Here is a 12051-nt window from a genome sequence, read left to right on the forward strand (position 1 = left end):
GAGTTCTTTAAACTAATAAAACAATAACACATGAGATTAAAAATTTTATGATATACAAATGTAATCATTATAATATTATTATATGTGTGCTTCAATCTAAAGCGTTGTTTATGATGTTCTAAATAAGTGTATTTTTTGACTTTTTATGAAATATATGTTGGGTTTGAAGTGATGTGGTAGAGAAGTGATGTGACTTAAATAAAATGATGTGACTTAAATAAGATAGTGACTTTTTGACTTTTTTAGGGGATGACAAACAAGGCCTAAATAACAAGCAAGAATGGATCTTGGTTGGTTGGGGGGGGGATGCACTCCCAAAAATTTGAAACATAGCATATATTATATTAGAAATTTTAAAATAATTTAAAATTATAGGAGTTTGCACTCCCAATTTTTTTTTATAGATAATTTCAAAATTATATAGAGTAGCCCCCAATTTTTTAAACTATTTGGAATTTTTTTTTTTTGAATTAGTTAACATATATAATAGTCTATTTTAAATTTCATGTATATGTATTTTTTAAAATTAAGTCAAGATGAAAGCAAAATTTTAGAAACTTTAGTGGGTCAAAGTGTAAAATATGAAACTTTTACAAATATATAAACTATAAAAGGATTTTTGGTGGAACCCCCATTTTGGGCCTTTTTATTAGGGTAAAGGATAACCCAATTAATTTTCTTTCAAAAAGTCCCTGAGTAAGAAATGCTTACCTTAATAAGGACATTTTATAATTTCTATTTTTTTTTATCACAATATTGCCCCTATATATATAGTATCATACGTATGAAAAATTTGAAATCTGAGCTCGTAGCCGATGAAGACGATCTCCAAATCGATCATACTCCACAAAATCGATGAAGAAGATCTCCAAATCTGAAGATCTCGCAGCCGTTACATTCCTCATTCAAGATTTTGAGAATATGTATATATATATATATATATTTGTGTGTATGAGTGTTGTTGAACATATGTATTCTTTTCATTGAGATTTGTGATTGTTGATCGAGTTTTAGAAAATTTTCTTCTCAATTAAATATGTTGATTTGTTGATTAATTTGTTTTGTTTTTGTTTGTTTTGTTTTTGATTTATTTTTGTTGTTTTTTTACCAAATTTCATTTGTAAGTGAATATGGGTAAAAAAATATTCTCAATTATATGATCATCTTTTTGTACTCAACTACGTTGACAAGAAATATATAGTTTAATATTTTATTGTAACATTATTGATTTTTTTTCATGTTAGTAAAAATTGATATTGAACTTCAAATATTATTAGTTATAAGTTAAATGTACTTTGAACCCCTATAATCATAATCCTTAATCCATCCCTCACAACAAGTATTGAGCTTGTTCATTGTCAAAATAAGAGTCAAAACGTAAAAGCAGATCTTAGTCTTGATTGAGCCCATGGCTGAATAACTCTAGTGATAGGGGCCTTGTACGTCTAAGCTTTAGTTTTCAGTTCCAATCCTGACTACTTTTCTATTACAACTGAGATAATGATGTTTTGTGAAGTAAAAAACAAACAGGCAAACAAACAAAAAATTCACTCGTGATTGGGATTAGATTCCAATTTAGCTTGATCATAATGTACCATAAACACACTTGCGGTGGACGAAGCTACCTTAGGACAAAGGGGTCATGTCTCCTTTCTAAACTTTTGATATATATAATATTAACTCAATATATAAAGATTATGCATTATTTATTCTTTATAAAAATTGTATTAGTGTCCCTTCTTAAATCATGTGAAATTTCTTATTTTTTTTAAAATTTTAAAACTACTCTATTCTATTCTTTTGGTTATTACTATATGCTCTTAATTGAGAGGTCAAGATAAAAATTGAATTAATTGATTATTTGTTCAGTATTATAGGGTTTGTTTAGTTGGTTGTTTCTTCCCATTGCAAGGCTCTTTTTTGAGTTGGTAGGGTTAGATTCCTTATTGTTGAATTAATACAATTTGGTTGTTGATTGTGGATATATAAGTCACTTTAATATAAATTTCATAATAATTATAATATTATATTTTACGATTGACAAAAAAATAAAAGGAATATATAAGTTTAATAATATTCCATTGTTACTTGTTAATGGGGGGAGGGGATTCAATGTTTTCATTAATGTGTGCCCCTCTAAGTTGAATTTCTGGCTCTGCTACTGCTTGTGGTTGACACCAAAATCAACGGAAAGTTTTGTGTTAGGCCTATTTAATTGTGTTCCAATTTCAAAAAAAATACGATAAATTGATAAGGCTGAGCAAGGAATTCGTGAAATCCGTAATCCGATCCAGTCCAGTCCAATCCGATAGGTTTGGATTGGTTTTTTGAATCCACGGTTCAGTTTCAGATTGAAGAATTAAAAATCCGTAGTCCACGGATTGGTTCTGGATTGAACCCCACGGTTCTGGATTGGAACCGATCCGGACCGTATACAAATAGTCTATATTTTTATTATACATCCTTCCCCATAGTATCTTCTCTTATTCTATATAAAATCTAAACTCAAACCTAAAACCATATAATATCTTATTTTATTACTTTTGTTTGTTAGTTTTTAGTTTTAATTTGCAATGGTCTAAATACTTATGGTGAAATCAGTTTTCTTATGATTATTTAAATTCTAAAACAGTATATCGCTATTATAGAAAAACATGCTGCCATTGTGGAACTAATATAGCGCTATGTTTATATTTTTATGAAATTAAAGTGTTATATATATATTTTTGTTATTTAATTACATGAATCTATGGTCCTAAGTCGATCCAATCAGTATTTAAATGGATTGGTTCAGATTGGTTCCATGATTTAAACGGATTGGATTGGTTCTAATTTTTCAGAAACCGTAGATAATGGATTGGTCCTGATTTTACCCCAATCCGGTCCAATCCGGACCATGTTCACCCCTATAAATTGATTTGGCAAATTGTTTCCCTAAAATTGTTTTCAGGAAGAATTTTTTTTTTTTAAAACAACCTTTTTTTTTTTTATAAAGGACCAAAAAGTTATTTTGTAATTTTTTAAATGTCTTTGTACAAAAATAAAATGATATGAAAAAAAAAAGGTGGTATTTTTTGCTTTCATTGTTTTGTTTCCCAAAGATGAAAGATTTTTGCGATTTGGGGAAAATGAGAGTCTAGGGCAAGATATAAATCAATGATCGAGCGATTTGGGGAAATGAGAGTTTAAGAAAAAAGGAAAATATAAATTGGGCTGAGTGGTACTGATACCTAATGGTGGGCTCGCAAGTTTTTGTTTGAAAATGTAAGTTCCAATAGTTGCTTCGGCTGATTTGCCGTTGCGAATAATATTTTTTGTGACGGTCAAATAATCAGTTGCAAAAAAATAGACGCAAAAAGTTATTTTTCTAGTAGTGTCAATAACACAAGTTTAACAGGGCACCATATGTACCATGGCATTATACCTGGCAATAATGCAACAATAATTATATTTATGTACCGTAAATTATTTATTATTTCATGTGTCACTATTGCATAAGTAACATACATTAATTATGGAACTTTTTAAATTAATACAATAGTGATACATGACATAATAAATATTTTATGAGCTTTGTTAATAAGTGCTCTTAGAACATTTAATAAGAAGCTTCATATACTTGTACATAATATATGGAAATGTGTGTAACATGTAACGTATAATTAATTTAAATATTCTTAAACAGCACTCTTAAGACACTCGTTAACCAAATTCATACTTTATCATGTATAAATATAATTATTGTAGCATTATTATGTGTGCAAATATGGGTGAATCCAAATAAGAGTCAAAACCTAGAATCAATATTAATGCTCAACTTTACTGGTAGGGGACTTGTACGTCTAGGCTCATGCTGCGAGATCTATTTCCGACCTAATCTCCTAATAAAACAATTATGCATTCGTTTGAGATGTGGCTTGACTTTTTGACTTTTTAGTTATTTTAATTTAGGACTAAAAAGTCTCGTTTATGATAGACTTTTTGATTTTTTAACTTATGTGAGAGAAAATATAAAATGAATATGGTTTAGATGTAACATTTTGTCTTATTAATTTTTTAACTTATTTTATCTTTTTGTGATTAAAATAGCCTGAAACCAACATCCCAAACATAGCCTACATATTCCAAAGTATTAATTGTCTTGTTCATAATGTTCTATAAACACATTTGTAGTTGTCAACAAAATTTACTGTTAGTTTTGTAGTTACTTTTGCCACAGAAGCAAAAGGAATTTGGGTACTAAAGAGGTAGAGAAGATTGTGTAACTGTGGAAAAATTAATTTAATTTTTGTTTTTGTTTTTGTTTTGTTTTGTTTTGTTTTGTTTTTTTTTTTTTTTTTGTGCATAAAATTGAAAATTGGAAAATAAATCAATTCAAAAGGTAGATAGCACATGGTTTTAAAAAATACCAATGGGTCAATGAATTTTTGATGTATTTAGTAAGCAGTGTGCTTGCTCTATTTTCATGAGGATGTTGACCAGTTTCCCAAAGAAATAAGTGGCACAAAACTGTGGCCTGTGACAACTACTCCAATGTAAATACAGATCATGTGAAACAAAAGATTGAACTTTTCAGGGTACATACATGAACTTTCTCATTCTCTCTCTCCCCCCTTTTTTTATTTGTTTTTTTTTTCTTCTTCTTCTTCTTCTTCCTAGCTCAAGCAAATTTCAGTGCATGGTCAGAGGACCATTACTCAGAATGGGTCAATTGGCCTATAGATACCTAATCCTCTCTTTCCATTCTCTCATTTTTTCTGATGTCACAGGATAAATTTAATTTAATTTTTCTTTATCAGAAGAAGAGATAGTGGAAGAAGATCTAGAAGCACAAATCTAGATGCTAAACTTAATTGATTTTTAAGGATATCATTTTTTTTTTAAGAATATGAGATACCATCAATTATTTACTATTTATTTATTTTTTAATATTTTTTTATGAATATGTAACTCCTTTTTGAAATTTTTGTAGTGACTGACCAATTGATGGTGACAACTCTATGGTTTGATCTCATCTCATTCAAAGTATGGGAAGTGGACATTAAATTGATAAAAACAATATTTTCAAATGAATGGGAAGGTTGTGGAAACATGCATGAATCATTGGGCTGTCACGGATGATTTTCCCCCATCTAGTCACCATCCTTAGTGATGGGTCAATCAAGAGCTAGAGAGAGAAGAACTTAGAGAGAGATATCAGATAGAGAGAAATTCTTAATTCAATTCAAATTCAATATATCCAAGTTAGTTACAAGTGATGTGGTACTCCTCTATTTATATGATACACTATCTAACACATGCTATGCACATGACACTACATCATATCCCCTCTTAAGAAAAGACTTGTCCTTAAGTGAATACAACAAAATACAACCAATACTAGAAATAAAAGACACAAAAACCAAAGTACAAGATGACAACTTTTCAAGGAACTATTCTACAAGGGTAGAGGTATCACTACAGGAATTCGCACTTTTATTGACTAAAAATTTAGTCGGCAAAAGTTATCCGCAACTAATTTTTTTGGTCGCTGCTTTAGTCACCAATTGAGGGTCACAAAAAGTAATTAGCGACTAAAAAGTTTTTTAGTTGGGAAAAAGTTCTATTTGCCAACTAAATTTTTGGTTGCTAAATACATAATTACTGTGACGAATCCATTTAGCAGCTAAAACACTTTAGTCGAAAAAAGTTACATTTTCCAGACCAAACATGTTAGTCCTGAACTATCACATTTCACGACCAAACATATTAGTCGCCAATTGTCACATTCAATGACCAAAAAGTTTGGTCGGCAATTCGCACATTCAGCGACCAAAAAGTTTGGTCAGCAAATGGCACATTCCACGACTAAATAGTTTGGTTGGCAATTGTCACATTTCATGACCAAACATGTTAGTTGCGAAAAAGAATGTTTGTGTAGCTAAAACTTTAGTCAGCAATTGACAGCCAAATTTAATGATTTTAACGGCTAAGTATTTAATCGTCAAATGTATCCTCTCGCCTACCTTATTAGTCGGCAAAAGTATTACTTATCTTTCCCAACTAATCAATTGCTCGCCAAAATAAGAAAAACAAAATCAAAATTTGGTCACAACATCCAACAAAATAAACCTGTAATTCATAATAATTCATCCAATCCATTCAATATAATATGTAATTTGCAAGCATCATTCAAATCAGCTGAATGATGAACATTCAAAAAAATACATAAATCATCCAATGCTAAACCTGTTTAATGAAAGTCAACAACTATTATAAGTTTTCATCCACAAGTAATTTCAAACTACATATTCCTCCTATTAAAAATTTACTGGTAATCTATATAATCATCCAAGTCACATACATCTAGCATAACAATTTGAAACATTACAAGTACTTATAGTCTACCCAAATATTTTTCATACACATCCATCCAAATATATAACTACTTGTCTACCCAAATCTTTTCCATACACATCTATCCAAAATATATATAATCCTTCCAAAAATTCTTATAGTCCTGTGCAATTTACCTTTGTGCACAAGATCATCCATTTGTACCAAAGAAAATAAGAAATAATATCAGGTAATTTTTTTATGAATATATTTGCACATCACTTTATTGTAAAATTGGACAAAAAATAAAAAATGTACATGGAAAGTAAAGGAAACACGAACAAATTACATGACTATCAATACCATTTTGTAAATAAAACAATAGCATTCATATGCATATATCAATTCTAACTATTGTTCCATAATTTGCCAATATTAGCCTGTGATTCAACAATGGAAACTAAGTTAAAATTGTCTTTCTAATTCTGAATTCAAAATGCTTTGGTTGAACTTTTACTTGGAGGAGGGTAAGTTTGAGAGGGGAGTAGAAGATACGAGGTTGGGATTATAACATTTTTTGGCTGGGCTTTTTGTAACCGGGCATCCCATCGATGCACCGCTTGCTTTCACAAGTTTGCTTAATCTAGGCCGAGGTGACCGTTATGATATGGGGGTTGATTCGACGTTGTTTCCAATTATTGCCTCCAAACGGCCCTTTTTTGCTTTCTTTATCACATTTTTGGGTCTATATATCTAACCGTGCGTCCTATCAACGCGCTGGTTGCTAACACAAGTTTGTTTAATCTAAGCCGAGGTGACCGTTATGATATCGGGGCTGTTTTGAGGCTGTTTCCAATTGTTGCCCCCAAATAGCTTGTTTTCGCCTTTTTCATCACATTTGTTTGTCTAAATATCTAACTGTGCATCCTATCGAAGCGCAGCTTGCTCTCACAAGTTTCTTTAATCTACGCCAAGGTCACTGTTATATTCTCAGGGTTGTTTCGAGTCCTTTTTCCAATTTTTGCCCCCAAATGTCCTTTTTTTTTTCTTTTTTTATCACATTTTTTGGTCTAAATATCCAACCATGCGTCCTCTTGACGTGCTGCTTGCTCGCAAAAGTTTGTTTAATCTAGGTGGAGGTGACCGTTATCATATGGGGGCTGATCGAGGCTGTTTTCAATTGTTGTCCCCAAATAGCCTGTTGTCGCCTTTTTGGACACTTTTATCATTTTTTAAAATATATGATATGGGGCCTGTTTTGAGACTGCTTAGAAACTTGATAGTTAAAGAAAATGGTCTGCTAAAAAAGGCAAACATAGAAACTAAAAGAGGGCATATAATAAAAATTATCCTTTAATATGTAGTGTGCTCACAACCCATTATTAACTTTTACTTATCCATGTCCATGTTGTAAGCAAGACAAACAAACAATTTTAAGTTCAGTAATGTTACGAACCCACCCTTATCATTTCAAAAATTATTCAGAATCTTTATCTTATATTTCAGATTTATTTTGCACATGAACCCGACATTAAACAAATTAATCTTCACCATACAATCACTCACCCATAATTTTCTAGGTGGATTAATTTGATCCCTAGATTAATTCTTTTAAGTTAGAATCATTACTTTCAAGTTAAGACAAACAAACAATTGAAGTACTATTCATGGCTGAGTTGAATGATTTACTTCTACATCCAAAATTCTTGGTAGTCACCAATTTTTGTTGTGCCATTTCATTTGGTAGATTATACTAAAATAAATGAGCATAATATCGATGAGATTGAAATTTAAATATTTCTTCTTAACACATATTAATTGGACACTACAAAAATAGGAACCATTAGACAACTGGATATTGTTGTCAAAAGCAAAACTTATGTCTTCATAGAAATGAACTTTATGCAGCGGGTTGTGGAAGGAACACTGACCTTTCTTCTTCAATCATGGATATTCTTCCTAGCTCTTCAAGACCAGATAAGTAAGAATCTAACTAAACATCAGGTTAAATGATAAGCTAGGACTCTAGACTCTTCTCATCTCAATTACAATCTGGTTCTGGTTCTCTATCCAATCCAATCTAGCATTAACCATTTCGATCTTTCCAATCATAACATGTTACATGCTGTCACCGCTCTCACAATGCCAAGTGTAAAACCCTAGTAGAATGTAGTGTGCTCGCAACACATTGGTTCGGACCTTTTACAGAGAGATTTCCATATATATAGTGATTGGTTATGGTTGTTGAGAGCCTGACCAAAGCTGGTGATCATCAATGGACACTGGGGTTTTATCACCAATGGACAACATGTCAAAGCCAACCATTGACCACATTAAACCTGTCTACTAACTAAAAATCGATCTAGTTCTCGGAATCACTTTGAAAAAATATATAACCGATTTTACATCACATTAAACCCACCACAAAGGAAAAAGTAGATGCATGCCCAGACTATTCAAAATAAATTAGCAAACCAATTAGAGATTCATTCAGAAAAACAACAAACTACCAGGAGCGCCTACCTATTTTGCAAAAATGATAGCTTCAAAGTCTAGGGACTCTAGACTTGTCTATAATAGAAGGTTAAACCAGCACTTGCTAACCAATTCAAATTGTTTGAGAAGCAAAAAAAATCATGAATAAATTTTTTCCATTAATAATAATAATAATAAAAGAAAGGATTGTAAGTGCAAGATTAAAAAATAACTCTAAACAAGTGAAATCTTCCAGCAGCAAACAAGAAACACTAATGCTACTAAGGTTAAGGAACAAATTCTCAAAAGTGGATTTTTATAAAAATTAAATAAAAAAAAAAACCTAGTAAAAAGGGTTAATAGAATAACTACAAGAAAAATGTAGTGTATTAACAGGTCTCAAGGTTTCAGATAGTAGCAAACTAAACATCTAGATTCACATATACTTCAGATAGCTTTTAAGATTTTTGTTCAAATCCTTGAAGACATACCATTTGAGTATATCCATTGAATACAATTGGTCTAGTTCCTTTGGTTCCCTGCAGGGGTGGCATTGCATCCTAACAGCCTGTTCTTGCCTTTTTTATCACATTTTTTGGTCTAAATATCCAACCGTGTGTCCTATCGATGCGCCGCTTGCTCGCACAAGTTTGTTTAATCTAGGCCAAGGTGACCGTTCTGATATGGGGGCTGTTTTGAGGCTGTTTTGAATTGTTGCCCCCCCAAACAGACCGTTTTTGCCTTTTTAATCACATTTTTTGGTCTACATTTCTAACCATGCGTCCTATCGACACACCGCTTCCTCTCACAAGTTTCTTTAACCTAGTCAGAGGTGACCGTGATGATCTTCGGGATCTTTGGGGGGTTTTGTTGTTTATGTTGCCCCCTAAATGGCCCATTTTTGCCTTTTTTATCACATTTTTTGGTCTACATTTCTAACCTTTTGTCCTATTGACACACCGCTTGCTCTCACAAGTTTCTTTAATCTAGGTGGAGGTGACTGTGATGATCTCTAGGTTGCTTGGGGTTTTCTTTTGTTTATGTTGCTCCCAAATGGCCCGTTTTCGCATTTTTTATCACATTTTTTGGTCTACATTTCTAACCGTGTGTCCTATCGACACATCGCTTGCTCTCACAAGTTTTTTTAATCTAGTCAGAGGTGACCGTGATGAGCTCCGAGATATTTGGGGGGGTTTTTTTTTGTTTGTTTATGTTGCCCCAAAATGGCTCGTTTTTGCCTTTTTCCTCACATTTTTTTTTTGTCTAACTCTTTAACCATGTGTCCGCTCAATGCGCCGCTTCCTCTCACACATTTTTTTAATGTAGGCCGAGGTGACCATTATGATATCGAGGCTGTTTTGGTGCTGTTTCCAATTTTTGCCCCTGAATGGGCTATTTTGTGGGTTTTGCCTCACAATTTGTTCTCTAATATTCTCATAACACGTTTATTTGCCCTTACTTTGAACATAAATATAATGCAATTTGGTTTAACACACTTACCCATTACCATGAGTAGCTATGGTGGGGACTTTGGTGGATTGAGCTTTTCCAAAAACTTGCGCCAACATGCTCTGAAGTCCAAATATCTGCTTCTGTATCTCTTGACATTGTCTTGCATTCTTTGTCTCTTTTATTTGTTGCTCCTCTTCCTTTTTTTTGCTACTCCTCACAGTCACTCTGCTGCTCTGGATGCAGTATCTCCAACTCGGATGTAAGCCTTTTCAAGTGCTCCTCACGTGCTTGTTATGCCGTATTAGACCCAGAATGACAAGACGAGGACTTATGTTGTTAAATAGTTTACACATTGACACAAGACAATATTCTGGAGCATCTCCATATTAAGACAAAAAAATAGATCAACTGGCTGCACCATAATAGAGCTCATCCTTAAATATCAATGTCACATATTTAAAAAATCAATGATGGACTACAACATGTACACCTATTCAGTCCTATTCAGGTAATAACCTACAAGTTTGGTATTTAGAGCAATTTTAATTTATTTTTTGCGAAATGCCTGGGACTTGGTAGCATAGAAGTTGTTGTGCATATTTTTAGAAACTTGGATTTGTTAAGTAAAAAGAAAAGCAAAGTGAAAGTGAAGATGAAAGAAAGAAAAGAGAAATGAAATGAAATATCTAAATTTCTTGGTTTTGTTTTGTTGTGATGAAAATAAGAAGGAAATAGTATTTTCGCAAAATTTCAATTTTTATGTGATTACCTATGGAAAAACACTTCACACAAGTATTCTCATTTCCCTTTCTTTTTCTTTCTCTTTGTGAAATGTTGCATCCAAACATAGCAAACGATAACTAACTAAAGATTGAGAATAACTACATTAAAATAAAATATAGAATGCTAACTAATAATAATAAAAAAGAATATGTAATATTGCAGTGTCAAGTCAACCTAACATGGCAAGTTTGGGAAGTTAATGAAATAGCTAAAAAGACAATAAGTCACTAAAAGTCCAAAAAGTTAAAGAGCTATACAAAAAAGTCAAAAGATTCTCTTTTCTCTTCACTTTTTGCATGTTTTTTTCCCCTTAAAAAGCCAAAAAATATCCTAAACTTACTAGTTTACCTTGTCTTATATTGTAGCTTAAAGGTCGAAAAATCACTAAAATAGCTTATTCTCAAACCAAAATGTTGCAGCAAATAAAGGTGAACTCCAAAATATAAAAAAAAAAAAACAGAGAATGCTGCTTCTAGTCCCTCCCAAAAGTCATGAAAGACAATGAACTATAGAAGCATGATGCATTATGTATTTCAGATCCATGGTTATCATATATTTAAACACATTTGAATATTCAATAAAACTAATAAGCATATGGAAGTTTGAGATTTCTAGAAGAAATGGCTAAAGGCTAAGAGAAATATAAAAACAACTGAAAATTTGGGAAAAGGGGTAGGAATTCAGACCACTTACAATTTTTCTACATTTAAAAGGCAACAACATATCTAAAATCTTAGTCTATTGTTAGGGATTGGCCAATTACGCCTCATGTCCAAGAAATTTATAATTGAACCAGTAGACACTCTTAGGTAAATTGCCACCACACATGAAATGCCTTTTCAAGGTAACCATCATCCTAACTCACAAGTCATCTGATTCATAGCCAATAAATAATAATTATCCACGCCTCGATAGTGTATAACCAATCGGATCCCTAAAAAAGTAGGTCTGAATGAAATTACCAAACAAATCCACTATATAAACATACTACCCTTATCAGATATGCTCAAAATTCACTTGGTGAAA

This window comes from Camellia sinensis, chromosome 7, assembly GCF_055761805.1.
Source record: "Camellia sinensis isolate YWXY chromosome 7, ASM5576180v1, whole genome shotgun sequence".
NCBI lineage: Eukaryota > Viridiplantae > Streptophyta > Magnoliopsida > Ericales > Theaceae > Camellia > Camellia sinensis.